The following is an 8,091-nucleotide window of genomic DNA, read 5'->3' as shown; positions in this document are numbered from 1 at the left end:
TTATTATTAATGATAGACGGCCTAAATACACTCTCCATTCTTGTTGCACAAGAATATAGCAGTAAAGAGAAATCAATGTAAAATTTGATTAAAAGAGAAGAAAAATAGTGTATTAATTCTGAAATGTAGATATATGTCTCAATTCCCTGCCTTTGAGTTCAGGGAGAATAAACTCCACCCGTAACAGACTTAATCCTTTTTTTTGCCTCCCACTATACCTCACCTCCCACTATATTCTCCTAGTGTTCTAACTAACTCTCCATCCCCTTCTATTGTGCACCCACACTCACTTTCCCATTTGATAGTCCCTGGCCCAACATGGAGCCTTTCTCACCCTCCTGTTTCTAATTGGACTTGCTGTTTCTCGCCCCTCTTCGGCAGGTACATCAGCTGGGTTTTCACTTGGGCCCTCCATTGAGTTGGTTTGCTGACCCGAATCAGAGTTCATGTTCGCATCAACTATCCCCTGTCCGACAAGGACCTTGTCCTCAAGGTCAACATCTGGGAACAAGCGTTGGAGTTCATCCTTGTCTACCCAAGCGGTCTCTTCGTGAGGTGTCCCTGCCCAGTCCACCAGCACCTGTTCGAAGGGCACTCCCCCTCGCATAACAATGCGACATCCGATAATCGCAGTTGGGAGGGGCTGGAAGGTCGTGGGTGTCGCTGCCAACGCCGGGCTTCCCGTTGGGGGTTCCCCATGATATTCTTTCAACATAGAGACATGGAAGACCGGGTGGATAGTGCTCCCCTCTGACAACTCCAATCGATATGCGAGCTTCCCAATTCGCCGCTGCACACGGTAAGGGCCGACAAATCGTCGTCCTAACTTCGGGTGCTCCTTGAGGAAGAGTGAAATCTGCCGGTACGGTTTAAGCTTCAATAAAACCCAATCACCCTCCTTGAACTCTTTATCTCTGCGATTTTTATCTGCTTGTTTCTTCATTCTCTGCCTTGCTTGATGCAGATAAAATCCCAATTCATCGTTAAGGATCTCTCTAGTGCGCAAAAACTGATCCACTTCCAGTACTGGAGAAGCCCATGAGATATAACCCGGTGGAAGGTTCATTGGAAATCCGTGCAATGCTTCATGGGGTGTCATTTGGATTGCAGAATGAAATGAACTATTGTAGCAGAATTCAGCCCAAGGCAGGAAGGTAACCCAACTTTGTGGTCGCGAATGGGTGAATGCCCGTAAATACTGCTCCAAGGAACGATTTGTGACTTCCGTTTGACCATCGCTCTGAGGATGATAAGCTGTACTATAGTGTAGTTTAGTTCCGCTATGCTCCAACAAGCTCCGCCAAAATCAGCTGAGAAAAATGGGATCGCGGTCTGAGACAATGACAGCAGGAAATCCATGTAGCTTGACCACGAAAGCAATGAAGACCTTAGCAACAGATGCAGCAGTAAAGCCAGGACGCAAAGCTGCAAAGTGGGCTGTCTTGCTAAAGCGGTCCACTACCACAATGATGGCTGAATAGCCGACAGATTTAGGAAGATGAACAATGAAGTCCATGGAAAGCTCCATCCATGGTCCTTTTGGTACCGGTAACGGTTGAAGAAGTCCCTGAGTCTTGGATGGGCAGTATTTGGTTGTTTGACAGGTGTTGCACTCCCTGATGAATTTGTGAATGTCCCGGCGCATTCCCGGCCAGAAAAAGATGCTGCCCAATGCTTTAAATGTCTTGAGTTCTCCCTGGTGGCCAGCCATAGGAGTAAGGTGGAATTCTTGGAGCAATTTGACCCGTAGACCTTCAAAATCAGGGACCCAAATCCTCCCACGATAAACCAAAAGCCCTTCTTGAAGGATGAAATCAGCAGGTAAGGTGCCTTGATTATATTGCGCAATTAGCAGCTGAGATTCTTGGTCCTCGGCAGTAGCACGTAGCAAGGTCGGAATCAATGAAGATTGAACTGTGGAGGAAGCCTGGAACTCTACATCAGTGTTAAGAAGTTCCTCCTCATCCTGTCTTGAAAGAGCATCTGCGGCCAAGTTGGTCTTGCCAGAACGATACACCACCTCAAAATCATACCCCAACAACTTAGTGAGGTAAAATTGTTGGTCAGGGGTCAACACCACCTGGTTCATTAATTCTCGCAAACCCTGATGATCTGTCTTAATGCAGAAACGACGCCCCAATAAGTAATGCCGCCACTTGGCCACAGCTTGAGTAATAGCGTAGAGCTCCCTCACATACGCTGAAGCCATCTTTAATCTACTATTTAATTTCTTACTAAAGTATGCAATTGGGTGACCTTGCTGTGATAAAACAGCACCTATTCCATGAGCAGAAGCATCAGTCTTAACTGTGAATGGTAACGAAAAATCTGGCAAGGTTAGGACAGGGGTATGAGTGAGAGCTTTCTTCAAGGTTTCGAAAGCAACTTCAGCCTCCTTTGTCCAAGCGAAACTGTTTTTCTTTAACAACTCTGTAAGGGGTGCTGCGAGGTGTGCATACTTAGCTACAAACCGCCTGTAGTACCCGGTAAGCCCCAGGAAGCCTCTGAGCTGCTTCAAGGTTGAGGGCCTGGGCCACTCCAAAATTACTTTAATTTTGGAGGCATCAACTTGAACTCCTTCCCCATTCACTACATGACCAAGATACTCTACCTGCGGCTGGCAGAATGTGCACTTAGAGAGCTTGGCGACAAATTGGTGTTGAAGTAAGACACCCAAGGCTGTCCATAGGTGGTGGAGATGGTCCTTTCTTGTTCGGCTGTAAACAAGAATGTCATCGAAAAAAACAGCAATGAACTTTCGGAGATAGGGGCCAAATACTCTATTCATTGTTGCTTGGAAGGTATAGGGGGCGTTTGTGAGACCGAAAGGCATGACCAAGAATTCATAGTGTCCCAAGTGCGTGCGAAACGCTGTCTTGTGTATATCTTCCTCTCGCACCCTAATTTGGTGATAACCGGAGTGTAAGTCAATCTTGGAGAAATAAGCAGCACCATAAAGCTCATCTAAAAATTCATCAATGGTTGGAATAGGGTACTTATCTTTGATGGTGATGGCATTGAGAGCGCGATAGTCCACACAAAAACGCCAGCTGCCATCCTTCTTGCGCACCAATAACACTGGGCTAGAGAAAGCACTATGGCTTTCTCTGATCACTCCTGCTTGCAGCATTTCCTCAACCAACTTCTCAATCTCTTCCTTTTGGTAATGAGGGTAACGGTAGGGGCGCACGTTAACCGGATTAGCTCCTGGCTGCAGATGTATTTGATGCTCAATGTCTCTTTGAGGAGGTAAGTCTTCCGGCTCTTGGAACACCTCCTTAAATTCATGCAATAACAACTTTACATTCTCATCTTGCTCTGCTTGATTTGGTGCAAGTACAGGGGCAGGGTCAATCATCCGTAAGTGTAAGAAGGATGCGATGACATCTGCGGATACCATCTTATTAAGAGCTCGGGTGCCCACCGCACCAGGATGAAACAACCTTTCTCCCTGCAACTTGACCGTAAGTTCCCCAACCTTAAAGGACATAGTCAAATTCATATAATTCATAGTGACATCGCCCAATTGCATTAGCCACTGAGCCCCTAACACAATATCCGCTCCTTTGATATCTAGGATGAATGTCTCTAAGCGAAACCCATAGCCTTGCATGTGTAGTGGTACATCGCTACATTTTGAAGCACACCCAATGCACTCCCCATTGCCTATATATACATTTAATTGATGCACCGGGGTCAAAGCTAATTGTAACTTCTTGGCAGTGGATTCCTTCATGAAGTTATGGGTGCTCCCACCATCTATCAACACCATAACAGGCTGACCGCCACATGTTCCAGCTATTCTAATGGTCTCCAGATGGTAAGTGCCAACCATAGCATTGAAGCTAATCTCCACCGTCTCTCCTCCCCCTGGACCCGACGCAAAAGGATCAGTATCCTCACTCTCATCTATCCCCGGTCGCTCCCTCGTCAATTCCTCCATCTCCTCTTCTCCGACCAGTAGTAGGAAGGTAGACTTGCACTTGTGCCCCATCGAATATCTCTCATCACAATAGTAACATAGGCCCTTATCTCGTCTCTGTTTGATTTCTGCAGCCGAGAGACGCTTGTGGATTGGGGTGGTTGCTTTCTCCGTTGTGGTGCCGCTTCCCATGACTGACGGAGTAATGCTTGGTGGCCGTATGGGCGCTGACCTTGAGGAACTGAGAGGGCTGGTGGGGGCGCCTCCAAGGTTGCGGTACCCTTGTGGTCTCAAATTCACAGAGCAGGCCAAGTTCTTCTGCTCATGGAGTTTAGCCAACGAGACAGCATCAACATATGATCTAGGCTTGGCTAACATCAATTCGCATTTCAACGGTTCCGATAAACTGGCGACAAACAACGAGATCACCCACTCCTCGCTTAACCCCGTCACCTGGTTCGAGAGCTCCTCGAACTTATGCTGATATGCAGCCACCGTTGTTGTCTGCTTAAGCTCCTTCAAGGCAGCCTTGGGATCATGGAACAAGCTCTTGCCGAACCTGGTACAAAGAGCTTCCAAAAAACTCTCCCATGTGTGGTTAATGGCATTGTTCACACACCAACAATACCAAGTATAGGCAGCGCCAGTCAAATGAAATGAAAGCATTCTTACCCTCCACGCTTCAGGCACCGCATAAAGCTCGAAGTACTCACGAGCTCGGAACGTCCACTCTTCTACACCTTCACTGTCAAACATAGGCAGCTCCGTCTTCACTCTTTTCGGCCAGTAGCTCGATTGGGATTCACTTGTGAACTCAGAAAAATTATTGTTGGTCCCCTGCTCCGGGACTGCCTGCTTCAGCTTCAGAGTCTCACGCAACATCTTTTCAATATTTTTCATGGAGGACTCAACCGATCCGATCCATTCCTGAGTGCCGGAGAGTTGCGACATCGTCTCTATATGGTTTCGTTGCAACGCGGCGATCTCAGACCGATTTTGCTTGCATACGTCTTCCAATCGGGAGAGGGGAGTTCCAGTGTCCATCGCAACACCTCTCAATGAAAGCACCAAATGTTGCACAAGAATATAGCAGTAAAGAGAAATCAATGTAAAATTTGATTAAAAGAGAAGAAAAATGGTGTATTAATTCTGAAATGTAGATATATGTCTCAATTCCCTGCCTTTGAGTTCAGGGAGAATAAACTCCACCCGTAACAGACTTAATCCTTTTTTTTTGCCTCCCACTATACCTCACCTCCCACTATATTCTCCTAGTGTTCTAACTAACTCTCCATCCCCTTCTATTGTGCACCCACACTCACTTTCCCATTTGATAGTCCCTGGCCCAACATGGGGCCTTTCTCACGCTCCTGTTTCTAATTGGACTTGCTGCTTCTCGCCCCTCTTCGGCAGGTACATCAGCTGGGTTTTCACTTGGGCCCTCCATTGAGTTGATTTGCTGACCCGAATCAGAGTTCATGTTCGCATCAATTCTACATTATTTTCGACGTTAAAGTTCCCTAAGAGTTTTTGCAGGAGGATTTGTGCTAAGGTAGCAAGATTCTGGTGGGCAGCATCGGGGAAGGAACGGGGCATCCATTGGAAGAAATGGGACAGCATTACTGAGAGTAAGAGAGATGGGGGGCTGGGGTTCAAGGACCTGGAAAAGCAAAATACTGCCTACCTTGCAAAACAAGCATGGAGAGCATTGAAGAACCCGAATGCAATCTGGGTACAAATACTGAAATCGATTTACTTTTCGGGCGGCAACTTTTGGACAGCGAAGGGTAAAAAGGGCGCCTCATGGGTCTGGAAAAGCATACTACATGGAAGAGAGCTACTAAGAGAAAACGCAAAATGGAGCATAGGAGACGGTTCCAAAGTCAGCATTTGGAAAGATAATTGGATTGCTGGAAGGAGCGGGCCTCTGAATATAAACAGCACAGATGATGTGAGGGTAAAGGATCTTATTGTAAGTGGGGAAGGGTGGAACAAAAGGAAGATTGAAAGCAAATTCTCCCAAGAAATCTGCAATGAGATCCTTAGCACCCCAGTTAGCGCAATAAACAGAGAGGATAACTTGTATTGGCCATGGAGGGAAGATGGAAACTACTCAATAAGAACTGGATATTATGCTGCAAGGAGAGTTGGGCAGGGAATAAAATTTGGAAATCCATCAACGAGTGAAGATAAAAGAGAGATATGGAAGGAGGTGTGGAGAATGGAAGTCCCGCAGAAGATTAGAATGTTTATATGGAAAGCATGTCATGATATATTACCAGTAGGCTCTAACTTATACAAAAGAAAAATGGCATCAGATCCAATCTGTCAAATATGTTTAAAAAGCTCAGAGACAGTAGAACATGCACTACTACTATGCGATTGGGCCAGGGCAACATGGTTCGGAGCGGAATGCCAATGGATCCCAACAAAAGAGACAGTTACCTCAATCGGTAATTGGATGGTCGAATGCATCAAGAAATTGAGAGCAGGTGGTGGAGGGGACCAGGAGAGGAGAATAAGCAAACTAGGATTTCTCATGTGGGAAATATGGAAAACGAGGAACAACAAGATATTTCAACAACAGCAGGTAAATCCTAGATGGACAATTTGCAGGGCAATAGCACTAGAGGCAACATACTGGAAACTAGCAGAGAAATAGCAGACACAGAAAATAGAAGTAAATAGGAGCAAAACTAACCTGCTGAATTGGAGACCTCCCCCTGAGAACTGGTTGAAAGCAAACGTTGACGCAGCCTTCAGGAAGGATACTGGAAGAGGTGCAATATCTGTGGTAATCAGAGATCATAAGGGGAGGATCATATTAGGCTTCTCAGGTAAAATTCAGGCCAAATCAAGTATTATTGCAGAAGCTCAGGCTATAAGACAAGCACTGATCATAGTAAATAATCTACAAATAGGCAGAACTCTAATAGAATCTGACAACTTAAAGCTAGTTCAAGCAATTAAATCTAACACAGCTTTAGGTGAGGCGTTGGCCATAATCCAAGACATTCATATTTTAATGGAAAGTCTACCTGAGAAGGGAATAACTTGGACCCCCAGGAACGGGAATCGGCTAGCGCATGCAGTGGCCAAAGCAGCAGAATCAGACACATTACAAGCAAATTGGAGCATCAAACCACCTGTAGACATACAAAGCATCATTACAAGAGAGGCTCAGATGTGAAACAGTAATTACAAAAGAACAAAAAGAAGATTGTGAGCAGGGAGATTGGAAGTGTTCGAACCAGGTAATGAGAGAGGAAGGTTAGGGGTTTATCCAGATCATCAAGGATCTGAGACAGAAGATCAGCTGCAATCCAAGACGATTCTAGTGGTGCTGCGGGATTCCGAATTCTGGGCAAGGGAGAAAGTGGGTCGGAAAGGGCTTTTCTTGCTCCAAACTCCTGTCGGGAAGAAGCTGGGACGGACCAATGCAAGACGGCGAGGAAAGGCAATGGTGGGAAGGCACGAGAGGAGGACCAGGGCGGATTCAGCGGCGGCGACTTAGGAGGGCCACGGATGCCATGTCCAGGCGGAGGCTTCGAAGGGAATTTGGCGAGGGGTCCTCTCACTGCTCTGAATCTTAGGGGGTTGAATAGGTTCTATATAAATGCACAGCTTCAACTGGTACGAGAGCGCTGTCGAGAGATCAGGTTGCGACCACGGAGTCAAGACAGATTAACGGCGGCCAAGCTTTTGAAAGTCTTCAGCATACTCCTCCGGCGGCGATAGCAACCAGACAGGGGTCAGATGAGTTGCCGGCTAGCTGAAGAAGAAGAATCAGGGCGCAGCACAGGCTGATTCAAATCTCTCACTCTCGCGGCAGGGGTGACATACACCCTTGGATAACGGGTCAGTTTGGTGGCATGGATCTCTGTTCTGGATCCGGGCTTTTGTTGGCCCGGGTCCCCATCCAAAAAAAAAATAAAAATAAAAATAAGATGATCAAGTGATAGTGAGAGTATATACTATATAGCATATTTGGACTGCTAGGTTATGTATATGATCATGAGATTAATACATACATAAAATAATTACATAACCAGTATTTTAAGATTTTTTTTATTTATTAATAAACTTTACAATTCGAATTATTCGATCATGTACGATTATATAGGATCACATATAATAATAGAAAAAATTTATATAATGAATTGACTTTA

Source organism: Arachis duranensis, chromosome 5 (assembly GCF_000817695.3).
Source record: "Arachis duranensis cultivar V14167 chromosome 5, aradu.V14167.gnm2.J7QH, whole genome shotgun sequence".
Taxonomy (NCBI): domain Eukaryota; kingdom Viridiplantae; phylum Streptophyta; class Magnoliopsida; order Fabales; family Fabaceae; genus Arachis; species Arachis duranensis.
The sequence above is the reverse complement of the archived record's forward strand: the minus strand, read 5'-3'. Positions refer to the sequence as shown.